The sequence below is a fragment of the Zalophus californianus genome, chromosome 6 (genome assembly GCF_009762305.2).
Source record: "Zalophus californianus isolate mZalCal1 chromosome 6, mZalCal1.pri.v2, whole genome shotgun sequence".
NCBI classification, from domain to species: domain Eukaryota; kingdom Metazoa; phylum Chordata; class Mammalia; order Carnivora; family Otariidae; genus Zalophus; species Zalophus californianus.
Window position 1 is genome coordinate 121,053,281 of NC_045600.1, and position 20,899 is coordinate 121,074,179.

Below are 20,899 nucleotides of genomic sequence, written 5' to 3' on the forward strand. Positions count from 1 at the left end.
TTGCTGTGGTTCCCACATGTCTTTGCCGTAGGCGGAATTGCCCTGCCCTTGTGAGTCTGGGCTAAGCAAGCTGCTCGGGTTTGCTCTCAGGAGGTTTTGTTCCCTGCAAAGTCTCAGTACAGCTTTGGAGGACCAGGGTGAAAATGGTGGCCTCCCAATCTCTGCCTGGAGGAGCTGAGAATTCAGGGCCCTGCTCCTCAGTGCGCCCCCAGAGAAATGTAGTCACTCCCGTCTCCCCGGTCTCCGGCCACACTCCGTGCTCACCCGGCCTGTGACTGAGTGTTTCTATCTCTGGCACCCGACCCCGTCTCCAAACCCAGCAGATTCCTGCTGTGCGCTTCCTTGCCGCTCCTCCCGGGTGAGGAAGGGTGGTCTCCCCAGCTCTGCCGCTTGTTGGGTCCCTGCTGGAGGAACAGTGGCCTGGCTGGGCCACGGATCACAGTTTATGGCAACCCCGAGCCGAGACCCCGCGCCTTGATTCCGTCTCTGCAGCTGGCTTCCCCGCTCCAATACCTGGGAGCTCTGCCGCACTCAGGCACCCCCAGTTTTTCTGTGACCCCGAGCGTCCTGAGACCACACTGTCCCGCGAGGGTTCCACCCCCTGCTTAGCCACTGGAGCGACATCCTTCTGCGGGGTCGATTTCTCAAAGTTCTGATTTTGTGCTCCGCGGCTCTATCACTTGCCAGAAGCGGTGGAGGCCCCCTCCCCTGCCGTCTATCCTCCCGAATATCGCCTCGGATTCACTTCTCCGCACGTCCTACCTTCCAGTAAGTGGTCGCTTCTCTGTTCAGAGAGTTGTTGCTACTCTCTTCTTCGATCTCCTCTTGAGTTCGTAGGTGTTCAGAATGATTTGATCCCTATTCAGCTGAATTCCTGAGACCAGATGTAATCTAGGTCTCCTACTCCTCCGCCATCTTGCTCCGCCCCCCTAAAGTAATCTTATTTATCTCAGCACAGACTAAGCATGGATTTAAATCTTTGGTTGGAAGAATTTCCCACTGTTTGCAGATAAGCTGGGCCTATGTTACACAGGCACTTAAGTCAAATCACCTCTTAAACAACAGCTGCCCTCCTATAGTATTTACAGGGCCAGGAAATTCTAACTCTGAGGTGAACATAGTATATCAATAGGACTTTGAGTTATCCTCCTGGGGAACAAAGGGGTTGATAACCAAAAGGGCTGATTGCAACAGTGATGTTAATTCTCACCAAATATTTTATGTGCACTGTGAATCTCCTTGCAGTAAGGTTGTCTGTGGTGGATGTTACTTCCCAAGAGAAGTGCAGAAGGGTGGCTGTGAGTTTCCCATGTGCTGCCTTCCCTTTTGGTACAGAGCATGGAAGCCCTATGATTATACTGGGAGGAGCACATGACCAATCAAAGTCACCAGGATGGCTGAGGCACAACTTGGAGGGTGGCTTCCTCAGGGGAATTGTCCAACATGCATCAGGATTTGTGTGGCAAAGAAATAACTAGCTATACAAGGTCACTGAGATTTTGGATTTGCAGGTCACCGTAACTAAATTGCCTAGCCTCTCCAAGATGCCATTCCATTTTTATTGCATTAGAAGCTATCCTTGAAAGTGAAACATGAACAGTTGATTTAACAAAGTCTAAAGTCAATCATCATCTCTATCCTCCTCTTAAACAATAAAAGTACCTCTGAATTCTTAATTACCTTGTCCACTTTCCCTTGCAATCTTACATGTATTGTCATCCAACATTTAATTCCATCTTTATTTATAACTTCAATATCGGTCATTTTTTGGTGTGATTTATTATTCTTTATACAGATATTTTTTCTTTAGACCTACATACAGACTTAGTAACTTTTGCTCACCATTCCCTGCTGCATGACACTATTTCTGTTCAGGTTTCATTTCCTTCACTAAAGTAAATCCTTCAACAGTCATTGCAACACTGGAAAGGAAGGTAAACGTTCTAAATTTTTCCTTTTCTGAAATGTTTTTATTTCACCTTCCCCTTTGAAAAAAAAATAAACAGGTACAGAATTTTAGTTGTCAGCAATTTTGTCTGTGTTTTAGATATAGATCACTGTCTCTCGTCCTGTGTAGCAGGGGTCAGCAAACTTTTCCTTAAGTGCTCAGATAGACCATATGATTCCCATCACAGCCTCTCAACTGTACTGGTTGCATGAAAATAGCAATAAAATATGTAAATGAGGGGTGCCTGGGTAGCTCAGTGGTTAAGTGTCTGCCTTTAGCTCAAGTCATGATCCGAAGGTCATGGGATCAAGCCCCACATCGGGCTTCCTGCTCAGCCGGGAGAACCCTGCCTGACACTCCTCCTGCTTGTGCTCTCTCTCTCTGGCAAATAAATAAAATCTTTTAAAAAATATGTAACTGTGGGGACGCCTTGGTGGCTCAGATGTTTGGGTGTCTGCCTTCGGCTCAGGTCATGATCCCAGGGTCCTGGGATCGAGTCCCGCATCGGGCTCCCTGCTCCATGGAGAGTCTGCTTCTCTCTCCCACTGCCCCTCTCCCCAGCTCATACTTTCTCTTTCTCGCTTGCTCTCAAATAAATAGATAAATAATCTTTAAAAGAAAACAAAATGGGGCACCTGGGTGGCTCAGTCATTAAGCGTCTGCCTTTGGCTCAGGTCATGATCCCAGGGTCCTGGGATTGAGTCCCACATCGGGCTCCCTGCTTGGCGGGGAGCCTACTTCTCATTCTGCCTCTGCCTCTCTCTCTCTCTGACTCTCATGAATAAAAAAAAAATATGTAATTGTGTTATATACATTACACATATATAACTGTGTTCCAGTGAAACTGTATTTGTAAAAACAAGTCTCTAGACCATCAGCCATTGTTTGCTGATCTCTGCTTTATAGTTGAATTGAGAAGTCTGCTCTGAGTCTAATTGCTTCTTGTCTTTTAAGATAACCTGCCTGAGGTTCTCTTCTTGGTCTTTGGTGATCAGTATCTTGGTGTAATTTATTTTATAAACAAGACTTCCTTAGAATTAATGCTTCCTGAATCTGAGGAACAATATCTTTAATGATTTCTGAGAGAATTGCAACTACTACCTCCTCAAACACTGTCCCCTTCCCCACCTCATTCTTTCTGCTTTTACTTTCTGGAACTTATAGTAAATGTAAATAAAAATATACTTCCAGTGCACTGGGTGGCTCAGTCGGTTAAGTGTCCAACTCTTGATCTCAGGGTCATGAGTTCAAGCCCCGTGTTGGGCTCCCCTCTGGGCAAGAAGTCTACTTAAAAAAATAATGCACTCTTAACCAACAGGTCATTCATATTCTGCTTCATACATTTTATCTTGTTTTTCTCTGTGCTGTATACTCTTATGTGTTTAATTCATTCAGTAATCTCTCTTAAGCTATGTCTAACATGATGTTTCATACACTGAAGTTCTCTTACTTCCTTTAAAAATCTCTCTTTTTTAGGGGTGCCTGGGTGGCTCAGTTGGTTAAGGGTCTGACTCTTTGTTTCAGCTCAGGTTGTGATCTCAGGGGTTATTGGATTGAGCCCCAGGACAGGCTCTGTGCTCAGCAGGGCGTCTGCTTGAGGATTCTCTCCCTCTGCCCCTCCCCCCACTTGTGCACGCCTGTGTATGCTCTCTCTCTCAAATAAAATAAAATTTTTAAAAATCTTTCTTTTTTAAAGTATCTTGTTATTTTTCATGGCTTTTCAATTTTATCTTATATTCCTTTAATCATTTTAAGAGTATTTTTACAGTGTTTATTTGATAGTTTCATTATCTGACATTTTTTCAGGGTCTAATCCTATAGTTTCTTGCTTCTATTGACTTTCATTCATGGTAAACTATTTCCTCCTGTCCTTTATGATTGTAGATTATGAGTGCATCATCATCAGGGCTTTATCTATGGGAATCATGTGAGAAATTATCCCTCCAAATAAGGCTTGCACTTTCTTTTGACAGAAATTCCATGAAAATGTGCCTTAGAACCATTTCATATATTAATTTCTCAGCTGGGGAATTACTGTACTACTTCAGTAATATAAATATGAACTGCAAATCCAAGTAAGTTGCAGACAAAATGTTGTAAATTCTAAGACTGGCATTTTCTCTATTCAGAGCTTAGACTAAGACCAGGTTTCACTGAGAGTGTAGGTCTTTATGTTTCTGTCTTGGTGTTTGAATCTCAGCTTCAAATATACACCTGAGGCCCAAAGGCGTATCTTATCTCCTTACATGGTATCAATATTAAAGCTCAAGCACTCGAATTACAAACAGCAGTAGTAACTTTCCCTAAGTTTAAGCAGCTGCGGTCATAGCTCACACTCCTTATTTGTCATTTCTTTCTTCTTTTTAGAAGTTATCCCACGTTTTTCCTTTGTTTTTGTTTCAAAAGAAAAATGCACACATTTAAAGGGTATTTCCTAGGCTTTATCCAACATCTTATGTGTTCGGGAAAGAGAAGATTTTCAAGTTGTGCTTTTTAAATATTTATTAGCTCTGACTTACTTTGAAAGCAACCTAAACGTATAGCATAAATGTATTATCTATAGAGATGACAGGCCTAGATTTAAATCCAATCTTTGACATTCATTTATTATTTATGCTTATTATTAGTGAGCCCCAATTACCTCCTTTATGTATCAATATAATAAATCCTATTTTTATCAGTCAGTTCAGTTTCAGGGAAAACAATATTTTAACCAACTAATGAAGCAAGGAATTCCCTACTGAGAACTATATGCTTACAAGTGTTCATAGAGCCAGAGTGGTTGGCCTAGAGTTGGCCTCTAGAACTAGGGAACTGGTCCCTCAGTAGAGCCATTGCCTTTGGGAAGCTTAGTGTTCACTGTGATGCAGGAATGGAAAATCACTGCACTGTGACAAAGCCATGCTGTACCCGCTAGCTCACAAAAGCAAAGCACAACCCAGATGGACACTCTCAACCCTGTCTCTTCATACCCACCAAGCCAGCAAGTCAGCCAGAAGGGTAGCATCCACACCATCTCTGCCCTCCTAATCTATCTAAGAATTTCTGATTGAAACAAATCAGTCAGAACTCATATCAAACATTCCCTTTCCAGAGGGTAGCCCACGTTCATCAGTGTGGAGAGTGGCAGCACGGTGCCTCAATTACTGAAGCACATACCCCTACAGATGCTATGGTCATTCACATACAGGGCCAGCAAGGACAAGTTCAGGCTCCTCAGATGAGTCCATCTCTTCTCTTGATGGTATGAAATGTTGCCCCAAATACCTCACTCTGCTAATGAGGTATTCTTCATTGTGTATAATGTGGAATTCTGCACAAAGAGGGAAAGGGAGCATAAATACTGTAGTTGAAGGTATTTGATACAAAGGAAATAAACTAAAATAGTATAAAATTTAAAAAATAAAACTTCCCCAAATACACTTCTCCTGATATTGTGAAGTATATATTAGCAAATTATTACTATGTAAGCCAGATAGACAATTATGCATATGCATAATTATGCAAATATACCCTGAAATATTTCAATATAGGAGAGTTTTAAGTGGACATGAAGGATAAAAAGCAGAATAGGCTTTTATACTGCATGACTCAGCATGGCATTGTCCATCACATCTGTGACCCACAGCAAGGGTTGTCCAAATCAGAGTTGTCACAGTGAGTCCTCTGGCTCAACATTTCTACATTCATCTGACTTAATTCTCATAGTGACTCCTGAGGCAGACATGGGCCACTTGTCTGACAATTTAATTTGTTCATGGTGAGAGCTGCAAGTCTGGACATTTTAAGGTAGATCTTATCTTATATGGGGATAATAGTATACATTAGAGGTCTTGTGCCAGAAATCAATTCCATTCTTACAAAAATATCAGAATTGATTACAAAAAACGAATGAAAAAATAAGGCACAAACATGGGTTTTGCAAAAATGTATAAAGGGTTTATGGCCAAATATTTAATATATATAACATCATCATCTGGGAACCGGGGTTCCACTTGAACTACACTGGCTGGAGCTTATTATAATCAACCTTGTGAAAGTGGACTCAAAATAATATCTCCTTTTTCTGGTAAATCTCTTTATTCAACCTCCATTCAAAATCAGGATCATTGTTGCAAATCTCTTTGCCAGCTGGATGCTCTCCTATGCTTCCAAAATCAGGAAACAAATGGCAAATGCTAGGCCACAGATATTTCCATTCATTTCCTTCTAAAATATTTGACTCTGAACACATTTGCATCTTTGCTGGGTATCCTTTTTTTTTTCCATTTACTTTTGCATGTTGTTTTTCTGATTATTGAATTATACAAATTCTTTATATATTTTGCTTTACATTTTTTGTTATGTTAATCACCATACATTGTATCATTGGTTTTTGATGTACTGTTCCATGATTCATTCTTTGTGCATAACACCCAGTGCTCCACGCAAAATGTGCCCTCTTTAATACCCATTAAAGGCTAATACATCCCTCACCACCCTCCCCTCTAGAACCCTCAGTTTGTTTTTTGTCATGGTTCGTCTCCCCCTCCGATTTACTCCCCTTCATTCTTCACCACCTGTTATCTTCTTTTTTTTTCTTAACATATATTGCATTATTTGTTTCAGAGGTACAGATCTGTGATTCAACAGGCTTGCACAATTCACAGCGCTCACCATACAACATGCACTCACATGTCTATCATCCAGCTACCCCTCCCTCCCACTCCCCCACCCCTCCAGAAACCCTCAGTTTGTTTCCTGAGATTAAGAATATTTCATATTAGTGAGGTCATATGATACATGTCTTTCTCTGATTGACTTATTTCACTCAGCATAACACCCTCCAATTCCATCCACGTTGTTGCAAATGGCAAGATCTCATTCATTTTGATGGCTGCATAATATTCCATTGTGTATATATACCACTTCTTCTTTATCCATTCATCTGTTGATGGACATCTTGGCTCTTTCCACAGTTTGGCTATTGTGGACATTGCCGCTATAAATATTGGGGTGCACGTACCCCTTCGGATCCCTACATTTGTATCTTTGTGGTAAATACCCAGTAGTGCAATTGCTGGATCATATGGTAGCTCTATTTTCAACTGTTTGAGGAACCTCCATACTGTTTTCCAGAGTGGTTGCACCGGCTCGCATTCCCACCAACAGTGTAGGACGGTTCCCCTTTCTCCGCATCCCTGCCAAAATCTGTCGTTTCCTGACTTGATAATTTTAGCCATTCTGACTGGTGTGAGGTGGTATCTCATTGAGGTTTTGATATGGATTTCCCTGATGCTGAGCGATGTTGAGCACTTTTTCATGTGTCTGTTGGCCATTTGGATGTCTTCTTTGGAATAATGTCTGCTCATGTCTTCTGCCCATTTCTTGATTGGATCATTTCTTCCTTGGGTGCTGAGTTTGATAAGTTCTTTATAGATTTTGGATACTAGCCCTTTATCTGATATGTCATTTGCAAATATTTTCTCGCATTCAGTCGGTTGTCTTTTGGTTTTGTGGACTGTTTCTTTTGCTGTGCAAAAGCTTTTTATCTTGATGAAATCCCAATAATTCAATTTTGCCCTTGCTTCTCTTGCCTTTGGCGATGTTTCTAGGAAGAAGTTGCTGTGGCTGAGGTTGAAGAGGTTGCTGCCTGTGTTCTCCTTTAGGATTTTGATGGACTCCTGTCTCACATTTAGGTCTTTCAAACATTTGGAGTCTATTTTTGTGTGTGGTGTAAAGAAATGGTCCAGTTACATTCTTCTGCATGTGGCTGTCCAATTTTCCCAACACCATTTGTTGAAGAGACTGTCTTTTTTCCATTGGACATTCTTTCCGGCTTTTTCAAAGATTAGCTAACCGTAGAGTTGAGGGTCCATTTCTGGGTTCTCTATTCTGTTCCAATGGTCTATGTGTCTGTTTTTGTGCCGATACCATACTGTCTTGACGATCACAGGTTTGTAATAGAGCTGGAAGTCCGGAATTGGGATGCCGCCAGCTTTGCTTTTCTTTTTCAACATTCCTCTGGCTATTCAGGGTCTCTTCTGTTTCCATACAAATTTTAGGATTATTTGTTCCATTTTTTGAAAAAAGTGGATGGTATTTTGATGGGGATTGCATTGAATGTGTAGATTGCTCTAGGTAGCATTGACATCTTCACAATGTTTGTTCTTCCAATCCATGAGAATGGAACGTTTTTCAATTTCTTTGTGTCTTCCTCAAATTCTTTCTATCTTCTTCAATTACTTTCATGAGTATTTTATAGGTTTCTGAGTACAGATCCTTTGCCTCTTTGGTTAGATTTATTCCTAGGTATATTGCGGTTTTGGGTGCAATTGTAAATGGGATCAACTGCTTGATTTGTCTCTCTTCTGTCTTGTTGTTGGTGTATAGGAATGCCCCTGATTTCTGTGTATTGATTTTATATCCTGCCACTTGACTGAATTCCTGTATGAGTTCTAGCAGTTTTGGGGTGGAGTCTTTTCGGTTTTCCACATAAAGTATCATATCATCTGCAAAGAGTGAGAGTTTGACTTCCTCTTTGCTGATTTGGATGCCTTTGGTTTCTTTTTGTTGTCTGATTGCTGTGGCTAGGACCTCTAATAATATGTTGAATAGCAGGGGTGATAGTGGACATCACTGCTGCCTTCCTGACCTTAGGGAGAAAGCTCTCTGTTTTTCCCCATTGAGAATAATATTCGCTATGGGTTTTTCATAGATGGCTTTTATGATATTGAGGTATGTACCGTTTATCCCTATACTCTGAAGAGTTTTGATCAAGAAAGGATGCTGTACTTTGTCAAATGCTTTTTCTGCATCTATTGAGAGGATCATATGATTCTTGTTCTTTCTTTTGTTAATGTATTGTATCACGTTGATTGATTTGTGGATGTTGAACCAGCCTTGCAGCCCAGGGATAAATCCCACTTGGTCATGTTGAATAATCCTTTAAATGTACTCTTGGATCCTATTGGCTAGTATTTTGGTGAGAATTTTGCATCCATGTTCATCAAGGATATTGGTCTGTAAATCTCTTTTTGATGGGGTCTTTGTCTGGTTTTGGGATCAAGGTAATGCTGGCCTCATAAAATGAGTTTGGAAGTTTTCCTTCCATTTCTATTTTTTGGAACAGTTTCAGGAGAATAGGTATTAATTCTTCTTGAAATGTTTGGTAGTATTCCCCTGGGAAGCCATCCGGCCTTGGGCTTTTGTTTGTTGGGAGATTTTTGATGACTGCTTCAATTTCCTTAGTAGTTATACATCTATTCAGGTTTTCTATTTCTTCCTGGTTCAATTTTGGTAGTTGGTACATCTCTAGGAATGCACCCATTTCTTACAGGTTATCTAACTTGCTGGCATATAGTTGCTCATAATATGTTCTTATACTTGTTTATATTTCTTTGGTGTTGGTTGTGATCTCTCCTCTTTCATTCATGATTTTGTTAATTTGGGTCATTTCTCTTTTCTTTTTGATAAGTCTGGCCAGGGGTTTATCAATCTTGTTAATTATTTCAAAGAACCAACTCATAGTTTCATTGATCTGTTCTACTGTTCTTTTGGTTTCTAGTTCATTGATTTCTGCTCTGATCTTTATTATTTCTCTTCTCCTGCGGGCTTTAGGCTTTATTTGCTGTTTTTCTCTAGCTTCTTTAGGTGTGGGTTAGGTTGTGTATTTGAGACCTTTATTGTTTCTTGAGAAAGGCTTCTATTGCTATATACTTTCCTCTCAGGACTACCTTTGCTGTATCCCAAAGATTTTGAACAGTTGTGTTTTCATTTTCATTGGTTTCCATGATTTTTTAAAATTCTTCTTTAATGTCCTGGTTGACCCATTCATACTTTAGTAGGATGCTCTTTAGCCTCCATGTATTTGAGTTCTTTCCGACTTTCCTCTTGTGATTGAGTTCTAGTTTCAAAGCATTGTGGTCTGAAAATATGCAGGGAATAATCCCCAAATTTTGGTACCGGTTGAGACCTGATTTGTGACCTAGGATGTGATCAATACTGGAGAATGTTCCATGGGCACTAGAGAAGAATGTGTATTCCGTTTCTTTGGGATTGAATGTTCTGAATATGTCTGTGAAGTCCATTTGGTCCAGTGTGTTATTTAATGTCTTTATTTCGTATTGATCTTTTGCTTAGATGATCTGTTCATTTCAGCCAGGGGGGTGTTAAAGTCCCCCACTATTATTGTATTGTTGTCAATGTGTTTCTTTGCTTTTGTTATTAATTGGCTTATATAACTGACTACTCCCATGTTACAGGCATAGATATTTACGATTGTTAGATCTTCTTGTTGGATAGACTCTTTAAGTAGGATATAGTGTCCTTCTTCATCTCTTATTACAGTCTTTGTTTTAAAATCTAATTTGTCTGATATAAGGATTGCCACCCCAGCTTTCTTTTGGTGTCCATTAGCATGGTAAATGGTTTTCCACCCCCTCACTTTCAATCTGGGGGTGTCTTTGGGTCTAAAATGAATCTCTTTCAGACAGCATATCAATGGGTCTTGGTTTTTAATCCTATCTGATAGCCTGTGTCTTTTGATTGTGCATTTAGCCCATTTACATTCAGCGTAACTATTGAAAGATATGAATTTAGTGCCATTGTATTGCCTGTAAGGTGACTGTTACTGTATATTGTCTCTGTTCCTTTCTGGTCTATGCTGGTTTTAGGCTCTCTCTTTGCTTAGAGGACCCCTTTCAATATTTCTTGTAGGGCCGGTTTCATGTTTGCAAATTCCTTTAGTTTTTGTTTGTCCTGGAAGCTTTTTATCTCTCCTTCTATTTTCAATGACAGCCTAGCTGTATATAGTATTCTTGGCTGCATATTTTTCTCTTTAATGCTCTGAATATATCATGCCAGTCCTTTCTGGCCTGCCAGGTGTCTGTCGATTGGTCTGTTGCCAATCCAATGTTTATAACATTATAAGTTACATATTCTTCTCCCGAGCTGCTTTCAAGATTTTCTCTTTGTCCCTGAGACTCGTAAGTTTTACTATTAGATGTCGGGGTGTTGACCTATTTTTATTGATTTTGAGAGGGGTTTCTGTGCCTCCTGGAGTTTGATGCCTGTTTTTTTTCCGACATTAGGGATGTTCTCTGCTATAATTTGCTCCAATATACCTTCTACCCATCTGTCTCTTCTTCTTCTGGGATCCCAAATATTCTAATGTTGTTTCGTCTTATCGTATCGCTTATCTCTCGAATTCTGCTCTCATGATCCAGTAGTCGTTTATCTCTTTTTCTCAGCTTCTTTATTTTCCATCATTTGGCCTTCTGTATCGCTGATTCTCTCTTTTGCCTCATTTATCCTAGCAGTTAATTCCCCCATTTAATTGCACCTCATGAATAGCCTTTTTGTTTTCAACTTGGTTAGATTTTAGTTCTTTTATTTCTCCAGAAATGGTTTCTCTAATAACTTCCATGCTTTATTCAACCCCATCCAGTATCTTAAAATCATGATTCTGAACTCTAGGTCCGACATCGCACTAATGTCCGTATTGAGTAGGTCCCTGGCAGACAGTACTACCTCTTTTCCTTTTTGGTGAGGTGATTTTTTTTGTCTTGTCATTTTGTCCAGAGGAGGATAGATGAATGAGAGAACAAAATGCTAACAGGTTAGAAATGTCCCTAGAAAATGTACTCTAAACAAATCAGAAAAGACCTGAAACCAGGGGAAAAGAAAGGGAAAGAAAGAAAAAAGAAAGAGAGAGAAAACAAAGAAAAAGATAAAAACAAACAGAAACAGAACAAAACAAAAAAAAACCGAATATGATCAAATATGATCAGGCTGGCGCATAGATCAGTGCCACACACTAGATTTTGGGTGTATTTTAGTCTGTTAGAAGAAAGTGCATCCCAAAATTTTAAGGAAAGAAAAACTTATATATGTACAAAATAACATTTGATATGATGAAGGGATGGAATATGACTGTAAAGATGAAAATTATAAAAAATTTTAAAAAAGGAATTGATCAGAATGTGTTTGAAAAAATAAAGAAGAGGATTTAAAAAGAAAAAAAGGAAAGAAAGAAAGAAAAAAGTGGAGAGAATGTGATTAGGCAGGAGACTTGAGAAAAGCCATACACTAGAGATTTAGGGTATATTTTGATATGTTAGAAGAAACTGTATCTCAAAATTTTAAAGAGAGAACAACTTATATATATATATGCCAAAATAAGGGTAACTACTATGAAGGCATAGAATATGACTCTAAAAATGTAAAATAAAAATGTTTTTTAAAAGAATGGATTGATAAGATGTTGATTGAAAAAGGGAAAAAGAAAAATTAAAAAAAAAAGTTAATAAAATTAACTTTGAGAAACTAATGAACCATGGTAAAAAAAAAAACATGAATTCTATGTGCAGTATTCCCCTAGCGCTGGAGTTCCCCCTTTCTCATTGATCGGTAAACTCGTTCTTGGCTGGCTATTCGTGCTGATCTTCTGGGGGAGGGACCTGTTGCCGTGGTTCCCAAATGTCTTTGCCAGAGGCGGAATTGCCCCGCCCTTGCCGGGTCCGGCCTAAGTAATCTGCTCGGGTTTGCTTTCGGGAGCTTTTGTTCCCTGCAAGCTTTCCGTACAGTGTTGCAGGACGAGAGTGAAAATGGCGGCCTCCCAATCTCTGCCCAGGAGGATCCGAGAACTGGGGCCCCGGTCAGCAGTGCGCCCCCAGAGAAAAGCAGTCAGTCACTCCTGTCTCCCTGGTCTCCAGCCGCACTCCGTGCTCACTGGCCTGTGACCCAGCATTTCTATCTCTGGCACCTAACTCTGTGTGGAGTCTCCAACCCCAGGAGATCCCTGCGGTGCACTCCCACACCACTCCTCCCAGGTGAGGAAGGGGAGTCTCCCCGGATCTGCCGCTTGTTGGGTCCCTGCTGGAGGAGCAGTGGCCCGACTGTCACCGATGACAGTTTATGGCAACCCTGAGCTGAGAGCTTGCTCCTCAGCTCCGTCTCTGCAGCCAGCTTCCCCACTCCAATACCTGGGAGCTCTGCTACACTCAGGCACTCCCAGTCTTTCTGTGACCCCGAGAGTCCTGAGACCACACTGTCCCGCGAGGGTTCCACCCCCCCCACTTAGCCACTGAAGCGACGTCCCTCTGCGGAGCCAACTTCTAAAAGCTCCGATTTTGTGCTCTGCTGCTCTATCACTTGCCAGAAGTGGCTGACGGAGGCCCCCTCCCCCGCCGTCTATCCTCCCGAATATCACCTCAGATTCACTTCTCTGCACGTCCTACCTTCCAGAAAGTGGTCACTTTTCTGTTCAGAGAGTTGTTGCTATTCTTTTCTTTGATCTCCTGTTGAGTTCGTAGGTGTTCAGAATGGTTTGATCCCTATTCAGCTGAATTCCTGAGACCAGACGAAATCCAGGTCTCCTACTCCTCCACCCCCCCAATTGATGTGCTTTTATTCACTCGAGAGAAACTTAAACAAAACAAAAGAAAGCAAAAAACAAAACCAAATGGAAAAAAAATGCCCCAAATGGAGTCATTTGCCCTCCATGAAGAAAACCAAGACCTAATTACAGTTTCAACGTAACCTAGGAATGTGATCTTTTAACATTGATCTGAAATTTCCTGATTGCACTAGTGAGGTCACCTGTGTTATAAAACCCTGTTGTTTTCTTTCCCCTCTCCCCCAAAGAAGATGACCTGGCCTGAAACAAGCCTTTCTTTTGCTGATAATGTTTTGCTTAACCCTAGTTCCCATAAAAAGTCTTCCATTGTATACAACTCCTGGAAGCATCTTTCTACTTGCTAGAGGAGATGTTGCCCACATCATGAATCCTTTGGTAAAGCCTGTTAGATCTTCAAATTTACCCAGTTGAACTTTGTTTTTTAACATAACTGATTAACAATGTGCAAGAAAGGGCAAAACTTCTATATCTTATTCTTAAGAAATCTACATCCTCTTACATTTGAATTCCCAACTTTTCTCCTGAGTCTGCTAAATAGGCCAGAAGAAAGAGATGCATGCAAAAGTGGTCTCTAAAAGCTAAACCAGGTTCTGTAGTCAATAATCCACTGTCTGATATTTAGGTTTAAAAATGTGGAATTTTATTTTGTTTGAAGTTATTTCCAGCCATTGTAAAGATTGTTAATAAAAAGTGTTTCCCTTTTAAATTCAATAAAAACAGTGGTAATACCCTTGACAATTCTCAGCCATGGAGGGGTAGTTCATGTCAACACATTCAATTTCCCCAGTGGTTCTGTCACAACTAATGAATTTAGACCCTGAAAGAACCCAGAATGTTGAAAGTATTAGAGCAAGTGCCACACTCACAATGTGAGGATCTCAGTGCTGTGAGGAAGCTTCTCTGGAAAGGCTTTGCCTTCTGCAAGTAGAATTAGTAGGGGTACAATGTGAAATCGTTGAAGTAGGCAATTTGCAACCTTTTGGAAGTTTTTAATTGCAGGCCAGATTCTGAGTAATTGATAGCCTGTTGCCCTACCATTCCTTGGGTATTTTTAACCATGAATTTATTTTTACCACTTTTGTTTTAGCCATTTCAATGGGAGGAAGTCATCTTTTGGGTCCTCTTGTGATTTTCTGTGATATGTTTTGGAGAAAATAGCTCAAATATATTTCACACCTATAATTTTATTGCTTGGAAAGGACTCCAGGCCTTGGCAGGCATGATGTTGAAATCCTTCAGTGGTGAGACTGTGGTCTCCCAGGAGCCTAATTCAGCAGCCCTGATGAGGTGGAAACTTCACTGCATACACATTTCTCCCCCATAGAGATACTTGAATTTTTACCTATTTTAGTTCGTGGAAACTTCCCATGAGGTTGTTGTTACACAGCATCCCCTGCAGATCTGGAGACCCTCACCCACTTTCTTCCAGCTATATCATACTCTCCACTCATGTCCATTCCATGACCTGCTCTTATTCATCAAAAATACATTAGTCTCTTTTTTTTTTCTAAAATGCTATTGCTTTCAACTCAAGTCACCACCTCCACTACCTCTGTTATCTTCTGATTGTAGATTGATTCAGGATGTCAACTTTAAAAATAAAATAGCCAGTTATTTTATTAGCAGGATGAGTTTATTAGGGAATAACAGAAAATTACAAATCAAGACAAGCAAAATATGGTGAACCATTGGCAAGTCCAAACAAAGAGAAGTCAGCTTTTATTAGGTTTTAGGAGGAAATTGGGGCGGGTTGTTTTAAACAAAAATTAATTGGAGAAGAATAAGAGTTTGAGGTTATAGCAGTTTCTCATTGGCTATAAGCTCTGGTTACTGCATTGCTGTTGAGGCAAGGAAGGATCTTCCTTCTTTTTCTTAAAGGCAGGAAATAAAATTCCTATTTAAGAAATGTCCTCTTTTGTCAAGATAATTCTTATCTTCTTTCTTTCTGCTGGCTACCCAGTCTGTAAGGAATGGTGTGTGAAAGCTCCCTTTTTCAGGGCTTCCTGACTCCATTTAATATGGGGTTTCCTTCATTGACTTTCACAATATATTTCCAGTTTCACTCATATACCTGTAGTACAATAGGAAATGTATTTGGTCATTGTCACTAGGACCTGGTACAGAACTCCTAAAACCATTGGAATTTCCCGAGTGACAGGAGTGTCTTGTCATTCATGGGAAGCCTAAAATTTTTAGCCCAACTGAATTTATGCTGATGAAGTAACCTAGGGTGGGGACCCTACATCGCCTCAGAATGGGGCTGTTTCTAGAAAGACCAAGTGATTGGAAGGTTGGAACTTTCAGCCCCCCCGGGCCCCTCCCCCCTCAGGCCCTAGGAAGAAAAAGAGAGGTGCTACAGATTAAGGTCCATAAAAACTCCTGAACTGGAACGCCTTGGTGGCTCAGTTGGTTGAGCATCTACCTTTGGCTCAAGTCACGATCCTAGGGTCCTGGGATGAAGTCCCGCATTGTGCTCCATGCTCAGCGGGGAGCCTGTTTCTCCCTCTGCCTGCCAACCCCCCTGCTTGTGCTCTTTCTCTTTCTCTGACAAATAAATAAATAAAATCTTAAAAAACAAAACAAAACTCCTGAACAGCAAAAGTTGATGAGCTTCCACATGCTGGGAAGGTGATGCATCCCAATTCCACAGGGACAGAAGCCCCTGCACTCAGGCCCTTTCCTGACCTTATCCTATGTACCTCCTCATCTGGCTGTTCATCTGCATCCTTTGCAATACCTAGTATAATAAACTGATATGGGTAAGTAAAAGTTTCTCTGAGTTTGGGCACCACTCTAGCAAATTAGTCAAACCCGAGGAAAGGCAAGAAACTCCAATTTGTGTAGTTAGTCTGTGAGAAGCCCAGATGACAACCTGGATTTGTAACTGGTATCTGAAGTGGGGCAGTCATGTGGGACTGAACCCTTAACCTGTGAAATCGGATGCTGTGTCCTGTCCAGGTAGATGGTATCAGGATTGAGTTAAATTTATGGGACATCTGGTCAGTGTTTACTGAGAACTGGAGAGTCCCTTGGTAATGTTGGAAAAAACATAGGAATAGCATTATCTCATTGAGCCCTAGATAGGAGTCAACTGTCTCTTTTTTATTAATAAGCGTGTATTTATGAGTTCTTCTGTCCTTTATTTTATTTATAATTTAAAATTAGCAATAATTACTGAGCACCTGTCAGCTTCTCTCATTATGAAGAGCACTGAGATTTAAAGATGAAGATAATCCTGAACTTCTGCCTTCAAGGAGCTCATATTCTACCATTTCATTCATTTCCATTTCATCCAGTGGAAAAAAAAAAAAGGGCAGCTCTGAAGGTAAAGGATGTGCAGGATCTCTCTGCTCCCATGCAGAATGGCATTGCTAATAATCATCACTGAGATGGGTAATTGTTTAACTGGAAGGGGTGTGAAGGTGGCATGGCCTTCTAAGATCCTTGCAAACTTCACTTCCCATGTCCTCAGGCCGTCATTTCTATCACATCCAGGAACCACTTCCCTTCACAGGCACCCTGACCGTTGTCATGACCTGTACTATCCCACATTTTATAGCCATTAGAATCTCAAATGACTGTAGCCTCCCATTTCATCAACTCTGTTGCCACTACCCTCAACTCTCTACTTTTGGTCTTCCTGTCTTACCAAGCAGACAAACCCCTACCCTGAGCAAACCATGTATCTCCTTTCTCGGAACTCACATGACTGAACAGTTCTAAAGAAAACCACATAATAGAGCCAAATAGAGTTGTTTTCACTATAAACTCACAATGACTAATGAGGCTTCACCACAGCCCACAAACCCTGTTCATTTTCTGTATATGTTACTCAAGGCAATGGTGTTTCAAACCTCCTGCCTCTCCTCATACCACCACCCACCTGACTTCCTCCTGCTGTTATCACATCTCCTACATGGTATGGAAAAAAAAAAAAGCACTACAGGTGAAGTTCTTCCATTTCCCTTCACCAAATGGTCAAACCTGCCCCTGTCTGAACTGTTTTCCCATTTCCCATCATGGTAGGAGAGGCTCCCCTTCTCCTGGACAAAACTTACTCCTTCACTAAGGGTTGGCTTGATCTCTTTCCAAAATGTAGATTACCTTTTCTCTTTGAGATAGTCTACTTTTCAATCTAAACAGCTTCACCCCAACTGCAATGCAAACATGCTTGAGCCCATGCACCCCACACATCTATCACCTGGCTGCCATGACTCCCCAGCACATGATCAATCTGAAGTATTTAAAGCCAATCCCAAATCAGATTAGTGCATCCATAAAGCTTCAGTATATATCTCTAAAAGAAAGGATTTTTAAAAGAATATAACCAAAATACTTTATCACACCTAAAGGACTTAACAAAAATTTCCTAATACCATCAAACCTCTAGTCAGTGTTCAAATTTCCCAAAGGCCTCATAATTTTCCTCCCATAATTGGTTTGTTTGAACCAGATTCCAAGATTTGACTAAGATGCCTGTGGTAAGCTGAAATAATAGCCCCCAAGTTGTCCACATCCTAATCCCTGAAACTCGTGAATGTTATGTGGCAAAAAGAACTTTGCAGATGTAAGTAAGTTAAGGTTCTTGGGGTGGAGAATATTATTCTAGATTATCCAAGTGTGTCTAAAGTAAACACAGGGTCCTTAAAAGAGAGACACAGGAGTTTCAGCCAGAGGAGATATGACAATAGAAGCAGTGTTTGGAGAAATGTGGGGCCAAGAGATAAGGAAAGACAAGGAAGCAGAGTCTCCCCTAGAATGTCCAAAAGGAACAAGACCTGATCGCTCAGGTAATACTGTGGACCTCTAGAACTATATAGGAAGATAAATTTGTGTTGCTTTAAGCCAATAAATTTGTAGTGATTTGTTTTAGCAGCAATGGGAAAGGAATCCAATACCTCTTCAGTCTATTTTAATCTATGGCAATGTCCTGGTTCTTTTTTTTTATGTTATGTTAATCACCATACATTACATCATTAGTTTTTTATGTAGTATTCCATGATTCATTATTTGCATATAACACCCAGTGCTCCATGCAGAACGTGCCCTCTTTAATACCCAACACCAGGCTAACCCATCCTCCCACCCCCGCCCCTCTAGAACCCTCAGTTTGTTTTTCAGAGTCCATCACCTCTCATGGTTCATCTCCCCCTCTGGTTCCCCACCTTCATTCTGCCCCTCCTGCTCTCTTCTTCTTCTTCTTCTTCTTCTTCTTTCTTTTAACATATAATGTATTATTTGTTTCAGAGGTACAGATCTTGCACAATTCACAGCACTCACTATAGCACATACCTTTCCCAATGTCTATCACCCAGCCACCCCATCCCTCCCACCCCTCACCATTCCAGCAACCCTCAGTTTGTTTCCTGAGATTAGGAATTCCTCGTATCAGTGAGGTCATATGATACATGTTTTTCTCTGATTACTTATTTCGCTCAGCATAACACCCTTCAGTTCCATCCATGTCATTGCAAATGGCAAGATTTCATTACTTTTGATGACTGCATAATATTCCATTGTGTGTGTGTATATATATATATATATTATATATATATATACACACACACACACACACACTACATCTTCTTTATCCATTCATCTGTCAATGGACATCTTGGCTCTTTCCACAGTTTGTCCTAGAAGATTTTTATCTCTCCTTCTATTTTCAGTGACAGCCTAGCTGTATATAGTATTCTTAGCTGCATATTTTTCTCATTTAGTGCTCTGAATATATCATGCCAGTCTGTTCTGGCCTGCCAGGTCTCTATGGATAGGTCTATTGCCAGTCTGCTGTTACTACCATTGTAGGGTACAGATCTCTTGTCCCGAGCTGCTTTCAGGATTTTCTCTTTGTCTCTGAGACTCGTAAGTTTTACTATTAGATGTTGGGGTGTTGACCTATTTTTGATTTTGAGGGGGGTTCTCTGTGACTCCTGAATTTTGATGCCTGTTTCCTTCCCCACATTAGGGAAGTTCTCTGCTATAATTTGCTCCAATATACTTTCTTCCCCTCTCTTTCTTCTTCTTCTGGAATCCCAATTATTCTAATATTTTTTCATCTTATGGTATCACTTATCTCTCCAATTCTGCCCTCATGATCCAGTAGTTGTTTATCTCTCTTTTTCTCAGCTTCTTGATTTCTCATCATTTGGTCTTCTATATCACTAATTCTCTCTTCTGCTTCATTTATCCTAGCAGTTAGAGCCTCCATTTTTTATTGCACCTCATTAATAACCTTTTTAATTTCAACTTAGTTAGATTTTAGTTCTTTTATTTCTCCAGAAAGGGTTTCTCTAATATCTTCCATGCTTTTTTCAAGCCCAGCTAGTATCTTTTTAATCGTCATTCTGAACTCTAATTCTGACATCTTACTAATGTCCGTATTGATTAGGTCCCTGGCAGTCAGTACTGCCTCTTGTTCTTTTTTTTGAGGTGATTTTTTCCATCTTGTCATTTTGTCCAGAGGAGAATAGATGAATGAGAGAACAAAATGCTAACAGGGTAACAATGACCCCAGAAAAATAGACACTAAACAAATCAGAAGAGACCTGAAATGGGGGGAAAGAAAGGATAAAAAAAAAAAAAGGAAAAGAAAAAGATTTTTAAAAAAAGAATATGATCAAATATGATCAGACTGGTGAATAGATCAGTGCCACACAATAGATTTTGGGCGTATTTTGGTCTGTTATGAGAAACTGCCTCCAAAATTTTAAAGAAAGAAAAGCTTATATATGTACAAAAATAAGGGTAAATACGATGAAGGGATGGGATATGACTATAAAGGTGAAAACTATAAAAGATTTTATAAAAGGAATTGATAAGAAGTTGGTTGAAAAAAGAAAGAAAAGAAATTAAAAAAAGAAGAAGAGAATGTGATCAGGCAGGAGACTAGAACAAAGTCATACGCTAGAGATTTAGGGTATATTTTGGTCTCTTAGGAGAAACTGTATCCCAAAATTTTAAAGAGAGAGCAACCCTTATATAGATACCAAAAATAAAGTTAACTACTATGAAGGGATAGAATATGACTCTAAAAATAAAAAATAAAAAGGATTTTTAAAAAAGAGATTGATAAGATGTTCATTGAAAAAGGGAAAAAGAAAAATTCAAAAAAAAAAAGAATAAGAAAAAAAGAAAATTCAAAAAATTAACTTTGGAAGACTAAAGAATCAGGGAGAAAAAAGCCATGAATCCTATGTGCAGTATTCCCCTAGTGCTGGAGTTCTGCCGTTCTCATTGATCAGAAAACTTGGTCTTGGCTGGCTGTTCCTGCTGATCTTCTGGGGGAGGGGCCTGTTGCAGAGATTCTCAAATGTCTTTGCCAGAGGTAGAATTGTCCCGCCCTTGCCGGGCCAGGCTAAGTAATCTGCTCAGGTTTGCTCTCAGGAGCTTTTGTTCCCTGCAAGGTTTCCATACAGCTTTGGAGGATGAATGTGAAAATGGTGGCTTCTCAATTTCTGCCCTGGAGCAGCCGAGAACTTGGGGCCCCACTCCTCAGTGCGCCCCCAGAGAAAAGCAGTCAATCACTCCCATCTCCCTGGTCTCCGGCATCA